The sequence below is a fragment of the Cololabis saira genome, chromosome 3 (genome assembly GCF_033807715.1).
Source record: "Cololabis saira isolate AMF1-May2022 chromosome 3, fColSai1.1, whole genome shotgun sequence".
Classification (NCBI taxonomy): Eukaryota; Metazoa; Chordata; class Actinopteri; order Beloniformes; family Belonidae; genus Cololabis; species Cololabis saira.
This window is the reverse complement of record NC_084589.1, coordinates 982,479-1,002,059: the sequence shown is the minus strand read 5'-3', so window position 1 is coordinate 1,002,059 and position 19,581 is coordinate 982,479. Positions and strand designations below refer to the sequence as shown.

The 19,581-nt window shown below is 49.2% G+C and overlaps 1 pseudogene; it reads right to left on the bottom strand.

Annotated features, from left to right (window-relative positions):
* Positions 1–12,839: 12,839 nt before the first annotated feature.
* On the bottom strand, positions 12,840–19,188 carry LOC133424122 (uncharacterized; annotated as a pseudogene).
* Positions 19,189–19,581: the final 393 nt, after the last annotated feature.

Below are 19,581 nucleotides of genomic sequence, written 5' to 3'. Positions count from 1 at the left end.
CCTCCAAATCATCCAAAAGTACAAGATATGCCATGGTACTTGTATTTTCTTTTCAGATTGTCCTGCCACAGCTGTCTTTTATAGCAGTCACACCAGTTATTCACACTGTCTGCTGATTTACTAATTGAGTATCTTTATTCATTAGAGGAGACGGGGAACGTGTGAAGTTTGAGATCGCTGAACACTGACTCTTTTAATGGGTTCTATTTGTAGTTTCACTGTTCTACCACTAGGTTTTGTGTGTACGCATGGTCGGAGCTGTGCGTATATTTACACGTGTTTCTGTGCACAGGTACATGTTGATAAATACCATACTTTGCGTGGGAATGCTCGTACGCACGCTTTACGCACAGATCTGTGCGTACGAACGATTGGTAAATTAGGCCCCTGGGGTACTCTCACGAGTATCTGCCAATTCTTCATTGCCATGCCGAGCTCTAAAATGACTCAGCATTGATGAAGTGCTCTTATTGATATAAGATAGCTCTGTGGAGCAGAGCCGACACTTCACCTGCAATAACATAAAAAGTTAATTTATCTGAAAACAATTCAAACCTCTTACCAGAACATTGCATTCACTTGTTAAAAAAAATAGACACCCTATCTCATGATTACGAGATCAGGATCTCATAATTACATGATAACATGAATAAAGCAACTGTAAGGCTCTTTAACTGACTATCATATGTATCACAGGTCATTCACTTGATAAAGTGAGTGCAATGTGCCACCGTAAAAAATAGTATATAAAGGAGAAAAAGATTTACCTTGTTTGGCGTCACGAGATCAAAATTATTCCACACCGGGGAAAACTTCCTAGAACGATCCAAGATCAAGCAAAGCTCCATCCGACAAACCCACGACATGTTGATACAGTTTGTGCCGCGCCAAAGTGTGTTTATCAGGAAACATCGAAACGATACAGTTCCTGTATCGGTCACGTGATTCTTTCTTAAAGCAATACACGCACCGATACGAGGTTTCCCTCTTGAGCTCTCGGCACAGTGCTGATGCACCAGTGTCACTCGTCCCATCACTAGCTTACCCCTCTTTTGTTCTTTTTGGCTGGGATCTCCATCTCCTATTGGTTCATTACATTTGGGTTAAACTTTTTCCTTGTTTTCGCCCCAGCAATTTAAAAGCAACAAATCAATAACATTTGATTTAAACCCTTGAAATCTTTGTGTGGCATCCTTATTATGTTGTGGTCTCATTGAGCCTAATTTCTTTACTTTTATGAGGCCGTAACATATATGGAGACTCGTCCACTTTTGATGTGCTCTGTAGGCTACTGCTGATTATTTGATGCGCTGCTGCTGGTTTTTTGTTCATGTGGTATAAGTGATATCTTAGGTAAAACACAAAGTGGCTATTGTGTCGCAAACTGTCAAGAGTTACTTTGCGTGCTCGACATTCTTTTGTTTGCTTTATCGCCTGTTGTGTAGGCTTCTAGGCTGGAAAACTGGCTCCATCAACTGTTTTTTCTTTTCTTTTTTTATATATTTTTATCCCCGATTTTGTTTTTTTTCTTCTTTTTTCTCCCCCCCCATTTTTCATCACCCAGTGCTCTACCTAAGCTACAGTGCTGGGCATTGCTCCCCTCTACCAAGGACCTGACGGCGGTCTAGGATCTCCCTGGGGAATTGATCGTTGACGGAGAATGGTAATCCGCGTAGCTGGGGTCCCCGACTCCTCACCTGCTCCTTCTGCTTAAAGTGTTAAAATTTTGCTACGATGGGTCTTGGTCGTTGGCCCTCTGCTCTCCTCCCTCCCAGGCTATAATTTTCCGGACCACATCTTCTGGAAGTTTTAATTGATTATGGATGAAATCTTGAAGAATCAATTTGGTGTTTTCATCCGTCTGCTCCGGGATCCCGGAAAACACTAAATTGTCCTTCATGCTCCGGGCCTGCAGGTCTAAGACGGCCTCTTTCATAGTTTTATTCTCCTTCTGGAGACGGTTCATTCCCTCTGTGAGGGAATTCACCAACTCTTTCAGACCGCGGTTCTCGGCTGCCAGCGCCTCTACTGTTGTTGGCTGAATTCCAGAGACCCACGCAGAGCCTGGAATTCCTTATGCAGGACTTCTAAAAGGGACAATCGAAGGCGGACAAACAGCTGTCGATAGACAGCAGAATGTCCTCAGTGGAATTTCGTGGAGGGGAGACGGCTCCAGGTGACTCCTCGGGCCGAGACTGCTTCAGAGTCGACGCGGCGGCGGCACCAGACTTTTTCACCATAACTATTCGGTCAAAGCACTAGTCTATAAATTCCAAAAATGAGTCCAGAGTTTCGCTTTGCTCCAGATTGTTTTTGTATACCCTATCTATGAAATAACTTTTCGTTGTTTTAATCTTAGTTGATATTCGTTTAAAGCATTTGCTGAGAACAGAAATATTACCTCGCCATGATGGATTCTGCTGCCTCGAAGTTTTCTCGCGATACTACCGCATCTCGCGAGAGTCTCACAGCCTCCCGTCAGAATCCTAAAATCGCTACTTATATTAACGAGGACAGTGCAGCCTCAGTCTGTACTTCTTGAGGGGGTTTTGCCGTTATCTGAGGAGTCCTCTGTAAATATATGCATGCTTTGGTGCGGGGTTTTGGGATGCAGGGGGTAGGTGTGCCGCTTCACTCCGTTCAGCTGGACTGTGACCTGGTTAAAGGTTGTGTTGTGGTGGGTGAGTCCCCTGTTTCCCATTGATGGTGCAACACTTATTTTGGGAAACGCTCTAGCTGGGGGTGAGGTACTGCTTAATCCAGAGGTGACAGCCATTCCACTCCCTGAGCCATCAGGTGATTTACAGCGAGAGTATCCAGATGTGTTTTCCGTGTGTGCTGTAACGCGAGCAATGGCCGACAGGGGGACAAGGGATTTGCTTACTGGGGAGGAAGGTGACATTGGCTGTTTCCGAATTCGGACACTACCGCACTATATGCTACATACTGCAAAGTATGCACTGTATACTGCCTACTAAATGAACGATTCAGTACGCTGCTCCAGCAGACCGTTCACACAGCAGTGTGCTACAATGTATCCCAGAATGCATTTTGCACCAAAACGACAGCGAAAGCTGAGATTTAAAAGCAGACTAGAAGCTGTCTTAATTTCAGCTGTAGCGCTGTTAATTGGAGCTTAACAAGCGAATTTCGGGAGCAGGACCACGCCTCAACCACGCCTCCTCCGGCACCACGCCTCTTCCGGCAAACCTTCAAATACCAGCCTAACCTTCACTTCCTCTTCGCTCTCGTTCTATGCACGCTGGCTCTCGGGCAGCACGTCAACGCTACTACACACTCTCGTATCTCGAAAACAGTTACTCACCCATTCAGGCATCATGGATCTCGTGTTGCTATCGCCTTCGGACCACGATCGGCTTGCAGGAGATCACCAGCAACATGCACCAGCTGATCCGGAGGAGGAAAACTCTTCAGCCGTCGCCGTGCCTGAAGCGCAGCTCTTCCGGGCCCCCACGGCCGCCCGGCGAGCCGGTCAAGCCCCGGATCCTCTGTGATCCACATCCGTCCGGTTCACCTCTCCTGAACATCCTGGATTGTCGCCGCAGGTCTCCGACTCCTCTCCTGCGTTCCCCGCCATTGACCCGACAGCGCAGGTTGCGCAATCCGCCGCTCTCGCTCCCCCCCGGGGGTGCCGCGCAGCAAGACCGAGCCGCCCCGTCCGCCCCGGTGTCCCGCCAAGAGCCCGCCGACCTCCCACGTCGGCTGCCGCTCCGGCGGCGGTTTATTCCTCCGGAACGCACGTGTTCTCCAACCCTTTTTCTTTTCTCTCAGCCACCTGCGGAGCCCGCGTTTAAACCCCGCTCCAGCGACCCACACCCAGAAACGAGTGGTCCATCCCGTCCGCTTAATCTCTCATCAACATCCAGGATCGCAGCAGCCCGCCCGCAGGTGCGTTCCCTGTCCCCCGGCCCGCCTCCGTCATCGGCGGGGACGCGGGCAATCCCCGGCTGCGCAATCCGCTGGCGGTCTAGCCACGCCCCGGCAGGGGCCCCCGACGGCCCGCCTTTTGCAGGTGTTTCGGGCTGGACTGTCGCCACCCTCCATAGGGCCACCGCCTGGTGGAGGAGTCCCTTTTCACCGCATGAACAAAAAGAAAAAACTTCTCAACTTCTCAATCTCATGCCAGCCTGCCACGCCATCAGCCCCGCCGACACCTGCTCTCTTCCGGATGACGTCATCACGCCAACTCCGAGGGCGCGCCGTGACGTCGACCCCCAGGTCTCGCACTCAGAAGATTTTCCAGTGGCCAGCCACGGTACTGCGCCAAAAAAAAAAAAAATCATCCCATGGGGCCCCGAAAGCTTTTCCCATAGACCGCAATAGTAAAAGAGAAGCGATCGTACAAACCGGACGTTGAGCATTACCTTTACTCACAAGGTCTTTTATTAACATTCTCGTTAAACATAATCTCCGAACAACGTTGCCTCATTGCAGGAACCTCAACTGCACATGAGCGGTCTTTCACCTTAAGCCGTCCGTGTGGAAACATAAACGATTCCATCGTTACACTGCCCACCTCCAGCAAGTACAACAGCTAACTTCGGCCGGGGTTGCTAGCACCGGGTTTCTAGGCCCCCCCCCCAGTCCACCCCCGGCACCTACAACAGCTAACTCAGCCGGGGTTTTTAGCACCGGGATGCTAGAAACCCTGGCTATGCTCATTCAGCAGCCTCAACCGCCAGCGCTAGAAGGGGCTCTTGGCACCGGGTTGCCAGGATCCTCTGCTTCCCAGCTCCATCAGTCCCAGCAGGTTACCTCGGTTGGGGGCCACCGGCATCGTGACGTCGGTACCCGGCATCCCTCCCACCGCATTTCAACCCAGTTTCCTTCCTCAACCCGTTCCAGCCCCGCAGGCAACTACTCATTTCACCCCGTCCACAGCTAATCCCGCCGTCCGTCATCCCAACGCTTTCGCTTCCCGCCCTTCCCCAGTTCCGGCCAGTGCCTGGCTTCCCTCCCACCGCATTTCGGCCCGGTTTTCTTCCTCGACTCGTTCCGGCCCCGCGGTCAGCTGCTCGTTCGCCCTGTCCGCGGCTGGTCCCGCCGCCCGTCATCCCAACGCTTTCGCTTCCCGCACTTCTCCGGTTCCGGCCAAACCTGCGCAAACAAACCTACAACATCTAACTTCGGGGCTGGGGTAACTAGCACCGGGTTGCTAGCCCCCCCCAGCCCACCCCCAACACCTACAACAGCTAACTCAGCGGTGTTACTAGCACCGGGATGCTAGCACTCCCTCCCCAAGGTCCCTGGCACCGGGATGCCACTACAGCAGCTAGATCCGGCTGGGGTTTCCGGCACCGGGATGCCACTACAGCAGCTAGATCCGGCTGGGGTTTATGGCACCGGGATGCCACTGCCCCCCCCAGCCCACCTCCACCAACTACAGCAGCTAGATCTGGGTGGGGTTCCTGGCACCGGGATGCCACTACAGCAGCTAGATCCGGCTGGGGTTTATGGCACCGGGATGCCACTACGGCAGCTAGATCCGGCTGGGGTTTCTGGCACCGGGATGCCACTGCCCCCCCCAGCCCACCTCCACCAACTACAGCAGCTAGATCCGGCTGGGTTTATGGCACCGGGATGCCACTACGGCAGCTAGATCCGGCTGGGGTTTCCGGCACCGGGATGCCGCTGCCCCCCCCCAGCCCACCTCCACCAACTACTGCAGCTAGATCCGGCCGGGGTTTCTGGCACCGGGATGCCACTGCCCCCCTCAGCCCACCTCCAGCACCTAATCCACCTCCAGCACCTACAACAGCTAACTTCAGCCGGGGTTACTGGCACCGGGATGCCACTGCCCCCCTCAGCCCACCTCCACCAACTACAGCCGCTAGATCCGGCCAGGGTTTCTGGCACCCTCTCTCATCGCCACCCGCTTCCGGGCTGGTGTACTTCAGCGTCCGCTGGCGAGGTGCATACTACTTGCAGTCAGTCACTGCAAGAGTAGCCCCTAACTTCGACACCTTCAGAGGCCCTCTGCTGGATCCTCTCCAACAACCACGGCATTCCTTCCTCGTCCATCTCTTGAATGATTCCTCATCGTTACCCCTCTCTCATCGCCACCCGCTTCCGGCCTGGTCACCCTGACTTCCGTTTTCTCCGAACTCGGGGTTCCATTGTCCGCTGAGAAAACGGCGGGCCCCTCCACCTCCCTCGAATTCCTTGGTATCACTCTCGATACGGATCTGTTTCAGGCTTCTCTTCCAACCGAAAGCTCAACCGAATCGGTCTTCTTATTTATCGGTCTTCTATTTCCTCTTAGCTCCAGGCTGCACCACACGCCAACTCCTCTCCCTCCTGGGCCACCTCAATTTTGCCATGCGCATTATTCCCCAAGGGCGGGCCTTCATCTCACACTTGCCGTCCATCGCTTCCGCTGTTCCATCTCTCTTGTCTCCCATCTCCCCAGACAACTCGAGCCGTGCCGAGCTTCGTTGTGGCTCAACCTCCTTGCCACCCGGAAGGGGATCACTTTCTTTTATGATGACCAACTGGCTCACCCCCACGACATCAATCCATACACTGATGCTGCTCCTTCAATCGGTTTTGGGGGCTTTTACGATGGCAGATGGTTCGCAGCAGGACGGCCCTCAGAGCGCGCAAACGAATACCACAACGTTTCGACCGAACCATAGATCATCATCGTCATTGCCATAGTCATTGCCATCGTCATTGGCATCGTCATCGCCTTCGTTATCGCCATCATCATCATCGCCATCATCATCATCGCCATCATCATCGCCATCGTCTTCGCCATCGTCTTCGCCACCATCATCGCCATCATCTTCATCGTCATCGTTATCTCCTTCGTCATCGCCATCGTCATTGCCATCATTTGCATCGTCATTGGCATCGTCATCGTTATCGTCATAGTTATCGCCTTCGTCATCGCCATCGCCATCATCATCAAAGCCATCATCATTCATCGCCATCATCGGCATCGTCTTCGCCACCATCATCGCCATCATCTTCATCGCCATCGTCATCGACATCGTCATTGCCATCATCACTTGCATCGTCATTGGCATCGTTATCGTCATCGTCATCGTCATCGCCTTCGTCTTCGCCATCGTCATCGCCTTCGTCAACATCTTCATCGCCATCATCATCATCGCCATCATCATTCATCGCCATCATCGGCATCGTCTTCGCCACCATCATCGTCATCGCCATCATCATCATCGCCATCATCATTCATCGCCATCTTCTTCGCCACCATCATCGCCATCATCTTCATATCGATAAGTATCGACATAATTAATAAAGGACGCTCCAACTCCACATCCATCATGCTGTTCATGCGCCGTCTAGTCTGGCACTCAGCCATACATCAATTTATCCTCCATGCAGCACATGTCCCCGGTCACTCCACCACCATCACCGACTCTCTTTCTCGTTTCTCATCCCCGAAGACCAATCTCCCCTGAATACTTCGAGACCCTGGCCAACTACTTGTCTTCCTGGAAAACACAGAGCACATCTTCGACAGATCCTTGCGTCCGAGTCAGGACAGTCGTCACCAGTTTCTGGTTTCACCATCGCTTCCGTCATATACTCTCCTTATCTGGCATCTCCCCAACGCACTACTCCGGTCACTCCTTAGGATCGGAGCCGCCACTTCAGCCTCCCGCCACGTATCCCAGAGCACCTCATACAGCTCATGGGCCGATGGTCCTCCCAACTATGATCGCTACATTCGCTCAGATCTTAGCGACCTCAGATCCGCTCAGTCTCATCTCCTTAAATAATCCATGGTTTTGGGGGTTCGTCGTTGCCCGGGCGCTGCGGCGGATGCCCTACCAGCTTCCCCACAACGCATCGACTGATCCATAGATCATCATCATCATCGCCATTGTCATCGCCATTATCATCACCATCGTCATCGTTATCATCTTCGTATCAATAAATCATTTAAACGTATCCTGTTGATGGCGTGGTCCTTGCTAGTGAATTGGAGCTTAACAAGCGAATTTCGGGAGCAGGACCACGCTTCAACCACGCCTCAACCACGCCTCCTCCGGCACCACGCCTCTTCCGGCAAACCTTCAAATACCAGCCTAACCTTCACTTCCTCTTCGCTCTCGTTCTATGCACCCCTCCCCCCCACCCCTTTTCTCTTCTCCTTCTTCCCTCTCTTTCTCTAACTCATAGATTCCTAGGGGGTTCGTCGTTGCCCGGGCGCTGCGGCGGATTCCCTACCAGCTTCCCCACAACGCATCGACTGATCCATAGATCATCATCATCGCCATTGTCATCGCCATTATCATCACCATCGTTATCATCTTCGTATCAATAAATCATTTAAACGTATCCTGTTGATGGCGTGGTCCTTGCTAGTGAATATGCCACTTTATTAAGTTTTAACATCTTTTCAGGCGTAAAAGTAACCGTTAAGATCCCCACCCTGGGCTCAGTTTATCCAAAAAACCCATCCTCTCCCTCCCATCCTCTCCTGCCTGTCCATCGAGGCCACCACCACACTCTGGCCCAGTGACTCATCCATGAGTGTGTACCACTTCCAGGATGCAGTAATGGCCTCTTCTCCCTCGGTGCTTACCCCTGTCCTTGGGGCCTTAAGCTCCTACACACACACACACACACACACACACACACACACAGGGAAATAAACTGGCAACTGCATCTGTGGTTATGTTTTTCCAGCTCAGTAGCATATGAGTAATGGCATTGTAGGAGGTCCAACATAATTTAAAATACAACAGCTTCTGCGAAATAACTAACAAAAACCTAACATACTCAAATCCTTTTAGGGCGGCATTTCGCCGCCCACTTACGAGGGCTTTGTTGGCCGACCGCCACACGATCAGGTGTCCTTATCTGTCCCTAATAACGAAAGATAAGTTATGTTTTCTTCTTGACGGCTCACTATCGTTAACAGTAACGTTACTTTGGCTGACTTAACGTTACGTTATCGCTATGTATTAACGTTATTAGGACAAATATGCCAAGTTCTACATTCATTACAAATAGGCAACGTAGCTTTGTCACAATTTTTAATCGTTATCCTTACACTAAATTGAATTAGAAACATTATATAATAACGTTACTTACATTTATATTCCTCCTTCCTCTCCATGGTGCACCCTGAACATTCCGCCATCGTCATCACTAAATTGTGCTGTGATCGCCGCTGCTTTATACTGCACTGGTGTTTTCTCAATAAAGCTTTGAGAAAAGAAGAGAAAAAGCGCTGTCCGGCCAGGGGCGCATTGCATTCTGGGATATAGTAGGCGAGGTAGACTGGTCTGATGCATGCTGCGGATTTTTTTCCAAATCAGTAAAACATCCGGGTATTTTTCGCACACTACAGATTTCCTTCTGTTCACATACAACATACTACTTACTACATTTTGGCCAAATCAGTGTATACTAGTAGTACAGTATGCAAATTCGGAAACAGCCATTGATTTATCTGACAGTTTTTTAAATTAAGTTGATAGTGGCACCTCTTCGTCTGTGTGACGGCCCTGCCCCCTCTGCCTCACTGTAGACTAGCCGGCAGCCTCTGTGATGGCAGAGTGGGAGCAGGCTGTCAGACCAATCCTGCTCACCTGTGGTGGGCGGGGCCTGTGGAGTATAAAGGGAGCTCCTTCTCCACTTACTCTCTCTGTCAGGGTTTGGTTTGCTAGGACCCAAGTGCAGGAGACGGAGGGAGGCTGGAGGCAGGAGTTCTCAAAAAACAAGGGATTTAATCCAAAAAGGCAAAAACAAAGCGCTGCAGAGGAGGATTAACCAGGAACAGGAAAAAACGACGAGGAGACATGGAGGAAGAACCAGTACGGACCGACAGGGAACCAAGGAATGACAAGACAAGATATACTGAAGGGATAACGAGACATGACGAGACACAGATGCAGACACAATCAGGGCAAGACAGAAACTGAAAGTCACAAACTGGGGGGGGAAGTGTCAAACCCTGACACTCTCTCTATCCTCTCATGCAGCAGGACCTCTGCCACCTGGCCTAACCATGATTTAAGTTCCCATTTTTTTTGCACCCTTTTATACAACACTCACCCAGCACACTTCACACATCCATACACTGCAAACATTACTGATTACTGATATCCTCACACCTCACACTGGATTATGATTATTATTTTTGATATCCATCCATCCATCCATCGTCCGCCGCTTATCCGTTCCCGGGTCGCGGGGGCAGCAGTCTCAACAGAGATGCCCAGACTTCCTTCACCCCAGACACTTCCTCCAGCTCCTCCGAAGGGAGTCCGAGGCGTTCCCAGGCCAGCCGAGAGACAGTCTCTCCAGCGTGTCCTGGGTCTTCCCCGGGGTCTCCTCCCGGAGGGACATGCCTGGAACACCTCCCTAGGGAGGAGGGACATGCCTGGAACACCTCCCTAGGGAGGAGGGACATGCCTGGAACACCTCCCTAGGGAGGCGTCCAGGAGGCATCTGGTACAGATGCCCAAGCCACCTCAGCTGACTCCTCTCAATGTGAAGGAGTAGCGGCTCGACTCCGGGCTCCTCCCGGGTGACCGAACTCCTCACCCTATCTCTAAGGGAACGTCCAGCAACCCTGTGGAGGAAACTCCCCTCGGCCGCTTTAATCGCGATCTTGTCCTTTCGGTCACTACCCAAAGTTCATGACCATAGGTGGGGGACGCACCTACCCTCACCTATTTTTGATATTTTAATTAATAAATATACTTTAAAACTGTTGACCATTGTGTGAACTCCTTGTTTTGCCATGTTTCCCTAGAGCATGACAAAATGGGGGCTCGTCCGTACCTAATTGATTAATTGGCTGATTAATTAGTTAACAGTAGTTTTTTTTTCTTCAGTTTTTGAAATATTGAGGTTTGTCACACTTGAGTTTGTTTGCTTTTTTGGTTAAGAGATGGAAGAGAGCATTTCCGCCCCAGTTTCCAAGTTTCAGGATACAACAAGGTAAGTGTTGGGATGTGTTTACAGGTGTAGGTACTTTTGTTACTAGTTGGAACAAATCCCTTAGCGACCGGCACCAATAGGGTGTCGGCCGTTTGTTTGTTTCTTTGATTTTCTCTTAGTAGAGTTTTTGTGTAGCGGCGGATCTTGGGGGTCACACAGGTGGCTGGAGGGGAGAAATCCTCATGCCCGGGTGCCGACGGTAGGTTTATTTAGGTAAGTTAATTAGGAATATTAGGTAAGTTAGGGGGGGGGGGTTTGTTCCATATCGTTTAAAATTTTGTACTGCACATTGTGGACACAGCCCCAACACTTGTTTTTTGTTAGTTTTGTTATCTGCCCGCATAGAAAAATGAGTTTGGTGTTGTGCAACAGAGGGGGTGCTGTTTCAGTTATCAAGAGTTATTAATAATTGTCCTTCAACAATTATTTCACTAGCAAGGACCACACCATCAACGAGATACATTTAATTGATTTATTGATGAAGATGATGGCGATGATGATGGCGATGACGATGATGATCCATGGTTCGGTCGATGCGTTGTGGGGAAGCTGGTAGGGAATCCACCGCATCGCCCGGGCAACGACGGACCCCCTAGGACTCTATGAGGTAGAGAAAGAGAGGGGAGAAGAGAAAATGGGTGGGGGGGAGGGGTGCAGAGAACGAGAGCGAAGAAGAACTGAGGGTTAGGTTAGTATTTGAAGGTATGCCGGAAGAGGCGTGGTGCCGGAAGAGGCGTGGTTGAGGCGTCGTCCTGCTCCTGAAACTCGCTGGTTAAGCTTCAATTCACTAGCAAGGACCAAACCATCAACAGGATACGTTTAAATGATTTATTGATGAAGATGATGGCGATGATGATCCATGGTTCGGTCGATGCGTTGTGGGGAAGCTGGTAGGGAATCCGCCGCAGCGCCCGGGCAACGACGGACCCCCAAAACTGTGGATTATTTAAGGAGATGAGATTGAGCGGATCTGAGGTCGCTAAGATCTGAGCGAATGTAGCGATGATAAGTTTGGGAGGACCAACGGCCCATGAGCTGTATGAGGTGCTCTTGGATACCGTTGCAGGAGGCTGAAGTGGCGGCTCCGATCCTAAAGGAGTGACCGGAGTAGTGCGTGAGAGAGATGCCAGATAAGGAGAGTATATGACGAAGTGATGGTGAAACAGAATCTGGTGACAACTTGTCCTGACTCGGACACGAAAAGAGGATCTGTCGAAAATGTGCTCTGTGTTTTCCGGAATGAGAAGTAGTCTCGAAAGTATTCAGTGGTGATTGGTCTTTGAAGTAGAAGACTGGTGTTGGTGAACCTGATTGATTGGTCTTGGTTTGCTTCAGGTAGAAGACTATGATGTCGTCGGAGTAAAAAGACAGGTCAGATATGCATGCGTGGCGGCGTGGGTTGAAGTGGATGGTGGGCGCAGTGAATTCGGAGCATCTAAGGAAGCCACAAAAGGCAAGCAAGAACATGGCTTCAAGGGTTCGAGCGACATGGGGGGTGCTGTATCCGGAGAGGATGGTGTGGATGCATATTGTAAGCAGTAAGGGGAAGGCGGCGTGGATTCTGGGCTGGTTCTTGACGTAGAAGTACTTTAAGGAGTGCGGTAACCTGAGGATGATTGGAGGCTGGGCTTGGACTGCCGGTTAAGAGCTTGGAGAAAAAATTGATACCGCTAAGATAGACTTTGATGGTCTGTCTTAAGAGCCATCATGGGAATGGGCGTAGGTGATGTAGCTAGACAGGGTGATGAGGTCAAACGATGGGAAGGTTATGTCGTGTCTAACGTGAAAATGACGGAAACTTCTCCAGGCGGTCCAGTACGATAAGGTTGTGGGTGATAAGCTGTTGATGATGGCATTCTGGGATTCGACGATCAGAGGTCTTAGGGCTGGGTTTATATTTTGAAAGTCAACGCAGAATATGGAGGAACCGGTGTTGGAAAGGGATCTGCATATGGGGCCAAGCTTCTGAATTTCTAGAATGAGAAACGAGAGAGAGTCAGCGATGGTGTTGGAGTGACCAGGGACATGGGCTGCACGGAGGATATATTGATGTATGACTGAGTGCCAGACTAGGCGGCGCATGAACGGCATGATGGATGTGGAGTTGGAGCGTCCTTTATTGATTATGTCGACTACTGCAAGGTTGTCTGAGTAGATGAGAATGGACTTGCGGGAACATTCGTGGCCCCAGAGAATGGCGGCGCATTGTGATGGGATAGATCTCGTAGAGAGCAGAAGAAGCCATGTGGTATTCGTTCGCAAGCTCTGAGGGCCATTCCTGCTGTGAACCATCTGCCATCGTAGAAACCCCCAAAACCGATTGAAGGAGCAGCATCACTCAGTACGTTCACATGCAGCGATTCAACCTGGTTGCACATCGGTTTGAGACTTTAAACCGACTTTAAAACTGCATGTGAACACCTCAACCTGGTCAAGCTGGATTCATCAACCAGTTTGAAGCACCTAAATAAGCCAGTCGCAAACAGGTTGTTAATACCATGTGTACGGGGACATAGATATTGCAGACGCGTGCTCAGTAGTTGAAAAGGAGGCGGCGCGTGTTTACCCATTCTTTCATTCTTTCATTCCATTCTTCAAAACATGTCTACAGGAAGAACCCATTTTTGGTCCGACGAGGAGACGCGTTTTCTGCTAAGGCAGATGCAAGAGTTGAACATTTTGAGGTTTATGGATGGGCGGAAAAGCAGGAACGCGGACCTGTATAAAAAGATCGCCAAAGAGATGGCTGACGCTGGCTTCACGAGGACACCGGAGCAGCTCAAAATTAAGTGGAAGAATCTATGCACGGCATATATTAGTGCCAAACACAGGAACAATAGAAGTGGACACGATCCGGCCAGTTGTCCACACTTTGCAATTTTAGATGACCGGCTTGGGAGTCGTCCCTTGTCCCAAGCCGGACAAAATGGGGTGGATGCCGGATTCCAGGCAGCCAACCAAGGTGAGTTGCAAACTTAGTTGCTAAAACTTGTTGCCTTTGTTTAAAGAATGTTTTGCTTACCCCCGATAGGCGAGTGGTTGGGGGCACACACCATATGGGCTTGCATGCTCTGAACGAATATGAATAACTGGGAATACAGTACTTTTTTGGGGGGGTTATTGTCTGAATTTAATGAAAACACGTTTGTATTGATAAGGTTTAATCAGAATACTGACTTAAAACAAATCACAGCTGTTTTCCAGGGTCAAAATGAACCCGGTGTGACTGTTTATGAAACAAAGGACCTAAAACACAATTTAATGAAAGTGGGCACGATTGTATTTGCAAAGAACATAATATGGAACCAATAATGTGATTATTGTGACAACTAGACCACAGAAATCCATATGTCTGACATAAAATGACTAATCATTTTTCATTTTTGTAACCCTCTGCAGAAGCAGCAACAGAGATGGGCGGCCATGTTGACTCAGCAGGCAGCACAGCAGAGCGTGGAGAAGAGGCTTGTCCGGTTGCTGAGACCTCAAGGTGCAGTTCCCTGCTGCAGAGCAACTCTGAGTTACTAGGTAAGTTCTGCAATATGCTGGCTGCAACAACCAATGCTTCTTTATTTTTAAAAATATACCCACATTAGGACATAAGTTTTACACCAATTCTGTCTTCAGAGATAAGTGCTCAGAGACCTCGTCGGAGGCGGCAGGGGAGTAGAGGTGACGTCGCTCTCCTATGTGACCAGATGAGCGAGACGAGGGAATTCTGGCGAGGGCATCTTCGGGAGAGCGACGAGCGTCAGAGAGCGACAGGAGCGGATGCTGGCCTCTCTTATCGGGGAGATAAGGGCGACAAATACAGTGTTCGGCGCAGTCCTGGACTCAATCAACAGACTGACGCCTCCAGCACCCACCTCCCACCTACCTATGAACTCCACACCACGACCAGGGTATCATGCCTTCCCAAGACCATTAAGCCCGGTGTACCACCCACAAACGCCATCCACCCCCTCACGGCCAAGGCCAATGACCTCCGACCCGGAAGCCTACCCAGGGTACCACCGTGCCCTCCCAGGTCCATCAAGCCCGGCGTACCATCCACAAACGCCATCCAGCCCCTCTTCGCCAATGACCCCCGACCCGCAACAGGAAGCCTACCCAGGGTACCACCGTGCCCTCCCAGGTCCATCCATGTACCGCGACCTGTATTTGTTTTTTTTAATTCAGCTTTTTTTGCACGTTTAATTCATCTTTTTTTGCACATGTTCAATTCATCTTTTTATGCACATTTTACTCTTTGTTTGCACATGTTTAATTTATCTTTTTTTGCACATGTTTGATTGTATATAGTTTTTTTTGTATCTTAATAAAAATACACTCAAAACACTAATATCTAGCTCTTTGTTTGTAAGAAAAAAAAAAAAAAGTTTAGTTTAGTCTATTTTGCACATAAAACATAACAGTAAAAAAACAATTATTCAAGAGTTCATTAATGAGATTCCAGGTGGTTTTTATACAATTTCGGGATTTCTCAGTTTTTTTTTTTACAGTGCGTATTAATTTTGTGAAAGAGTTCTTTTTATAAACTGCAATATTAATGGACTGGGATTAAAACTTTTATATAATTTTTCTTTTGAAGATCTCTGTAAATCTGGAGTGATCCATGATTTGGACATTTTCAAATAATTACCACCTCCCTCCCTTCTATTTTTCCTACATGACTGCACAGCATTGTAATGAGGTACTGAGTAACAAGATGCTATATCGTCATTGAGCCATGTTTCTGATAGAGAAAGCACCGACAATACATGATTTAAAGTTGACATATATATATATATATATATATATATATATATATATATATATATATATATATATTTCATTCATTCATTCATCATTCATTATCTTACCCGCTTTATCCCTTGCGGGGTCACGGGGGTCTGCTGGAGCCTATCCCAGCTCATTGCTGGGATAGGCTCCAGCAGAGCCTATCCCAGCTCTGATATATATTGATATATTTTTTTATATATATATATATATATATATATATATATATATATATATATAAAAAAAATAAGTGAAACAACTACAAATTAAATGATTTTATTAATGGCATGAAAGATGCAGTGTGCTGTACAGAAACAAAAGATTTCTGTACAGACATGCTAACAGAAATGCTAAAACAAAGGTCTGCGCAGAGGGAAGTTTGTGCTCAAATAATCTGTAAGCACCTCCCTGATCTTCTGACCACCTGCAGTGTCTGTGTTGTGGGCACGGGCACCAGGTTGTGGTAGGTCGGCAGCTAAAGCAGCAGCCTCATCGGTCCAGGTGGGGTTTACACTGTCCTTCTCATCTTCACACAGGTTATGCAACGCACAACATGTAGCTATCACATGAGGGGTGAATGTAAAATGGAAGTCACTACGCTTGAGCAAAACTCGCCAGCGTGACTTCGGTCTCCCAAAGGCGATCTCGACAGTGGTCCTTGCAGAGCTTAAGTAGACGTTAAATGACTCCTGCTCAGGGGTGATGCGTGGGGAATGGGTGTACCCTTTGATCAGCCACTCCATTAAAGGATTTGCCGGATCTCCCAGAAGGAAATGGTTGATAGAAACACCGTTGATTTCCCTTAGCCCCTGAGTGAAAAAGACAAGATAATAATGAAAAATAAATTTCAGAGTGTGTTGCATTTGATGGTAGTCTAGTGATTTGCACATTAAGGTCCCAGAAAGAATAATATGCAGAGGTAATACTGAATATTGACTTGGCATGTCCAGTAAGATACCTGGAGTGTATAGGACGACTTACTTTAGGTAGCTGATCTGCATGGCTGAACAACGCCGAGTGCCTAAGAACGTTTGCGTCGTGGGCACTTCCAGGCAGTTTGCAGCTTATGTTCCAAAACCTATGAGACATAATAGCAGCATTAAGTTCATGATGCTCAGACTGCACAGCGGGTGGGTGGCAAAGCGTTCTTTAACGCTCAAACGGTGCACATTTTGGCATTTCACAGTATCCCCTCACCACCATTAATAGTCAAAATGAATTTAGGAATAAATATGATTCAAACAACAAAATGTGTATCAGTTGCACAAAAGTTGAAATATTTCCATTTGTGTGTATACTTGGTCACATGAAGACAAATCTTTTACATTTCTCTTTTGAGGTGTGTGTTTTCTTATCTCGACTGTAAAAACTCACCGATACGTGTCGTCCCCCACAGCCTGGAGGACGTAGGAAGGCCATCCTTTTCGATTGACAAAGTCCTTGTAGCCTTCACTTGGTGGTAACACAGGAATGTGGGTGCCGTCGATACAACCGATTATCTGGGGGATGTGGAACTTTAGCTCGAACCGGCATGCAATGGCGCTGGCTTCCTCTGCAGTGGGAACCACGATAATTTTCTGGAGGACTGACGACACCATCCCTTTGCAAAAAATGTACACAAACTTTTTCACAGTGGACTTGCTCACGCCGAACTGGTTTGCCACAACCCTGTACTCGGAACAACTGGCCAGCTTGTAAAGAACAATCGCAACCCTCATCTGAAGCGGTACCGGTGCCCGAACAGTCATGTCCTCGGGTTTCAGAACGCATGACATCAATCCACATAACTTGTCGAAGGTCCTGCGGGTCATTCGAAAGTTCGCTTTCCACTCCTCGTCGCTAAATTCCTTTAGCACCACTCGCTCCCACCAATCTTTGCTCCTGACCCGCATCCAGCATGAACGTTGAGACCTCCTTAGAAGCAGGGACGCCATCTTTCTTTCTTGTTGTTGGTAAGCGGAGGTCAACAGGAAGTGGCTCTTTGTTGAAATGGTTACCTTGGGTACAGCGCCACCTAGCGTCACGGAGTCAGCCATGCTGTTACAGTGGCTTATTCAATCTGATTCAGTCTGATCTCAGAGCAGCATGTATGATCAGACAAGTGATCCAATCTTCTGCATGTCATTATGTGATAAGATCTGCAACCAGGTTGAATCGCTGCATGTGTACGTACTGACTGTATAGATTGATGTCGTTGGGGTGAGCCAGTTGGTCATCGTAAAAGAAAGTAATCCCATTCCAGGTGGCAAGGAGGTTAAGCCATAAACGAAGCTCGGCACGGCTCGAGTTGTCTAGGGAGATGGGAGACATGAGAGATGGGACAGCAGAAGCGATGGACAGCAAGTGGGAGATGAAGGCCTGCCCTTGGGGAATAATGCGCATGGCAAAATTGAGGTGGCCCAGGAGGGAGAGGAGTTGGCGTTTGGTGCAGCCTGGGGCTAAGAGGAAATTGGAAATGAGAAGACTGATTCGGTTGAGCTTTTCGGTCGGAAGAGAAGCCTGAAACAGATCTGTATCGAGAGTGAATTTGAGGGAAGTGAAGGGGCCCTCCGTTTTCTCGGCGAACCCCGAGTTCAGAGAAAACGGAAGTCAGGGTGACCAGGCCAGAAGCGGGTGGCGATGAGGTAGGGGTAACGATGAGGAAATCGTCCAAGAGATGGACGAGGAAAGGAATACCGTGGTTGTTGGAGAGGATCCAGCAGAGGGCCTCTGATAAGGTGTCAAAAAGTTTGGGGCTGCTCTTGCAGCCGAAGGTGAGCCTGACTGCAAAGTAGTATGCACCTCGCCAGCGGACGCCGAAGTATTGCCAGAAGTCTGGGTGAATGGGGAGAACCTTGAAAGCGCTGGTGATATCCGCTTTTGAGAGCCACGACCCTTTCCCAGCGAGTTTAATGAGGGCAATGGCGTGATTGATGGTGGCGTAGTGAAGGGAGAAGTCTTCGCTTGGAATCAGACTATTGGAATGGAACTGCCATGAGGCGCTGAGAGATCGATGATGATACGTTTCTTTCCTGAGTATTTCCTGGTTGCAATGCCAAGGGGGCTGATTCGAAAGTTCGGAAATGGGGGATGAGTGAACGGGCCGATCATGAAGCCTTCAACTTCCTTGGCGAGCAAGCGATCGACTGACTCCGGCTCGTTTATGGTGGACAGTAGATTTTTGCATTCGAAAGATGAGGACGGAAGTGAGATAATGCCGGGGTGGAAACTTTCACTGAACCCTTTGACAAGGAACTTAACAAAGCACGGATTAGGGTGATTGCGAAGTGCCACCCCTAAAGCGGGAATGTTGATAGGTGTAGAGAGATGCTCACCTAGATTCCGTGAAGTTGGGTTGTGCGGGCAGGCGGGGCAAGCGTGTCCGCCACCGCAGTAGGAGCAGACATGGAGGAAGCGGCACTGGGACATATTGCAGCCGGTGTCATTGAAGTTGTTACAAATGGAGTGGCCTCCTTGATGCATGATGGGCCTGTCTTTAGCATCAATGCCTTTGGTTATTGGAATGCTAACAGATGGGGTGGATGATGTGTGCGTTGGAAGTAAGGGTGCTGGCGGTGCTGCTGACGACAACCGGGAGAAAGCTGAATATCTCGCTTGGGTGGAATGAGGCCCAGCGTGGGCAGGAATGGAGCAGGATGAAGCTGGGTGCGATGGGGCACCGCACAAAGAGCATGTTAGGGCTGTGCGTGCGGCGAAGATGCAGCAATACAATTCAGTGTCCAGTGTGCCCCAGTATGTGGCTTCGTTGAATTGATGAAGGCGAGCTGCAGCTTCGGAAGCAAAGTGGATGTGGTATAGATAAAAGCCGTTGCCTCTGAAGCGGAGGGCCAGATTGAGGATGCTGGATAAGTAGTG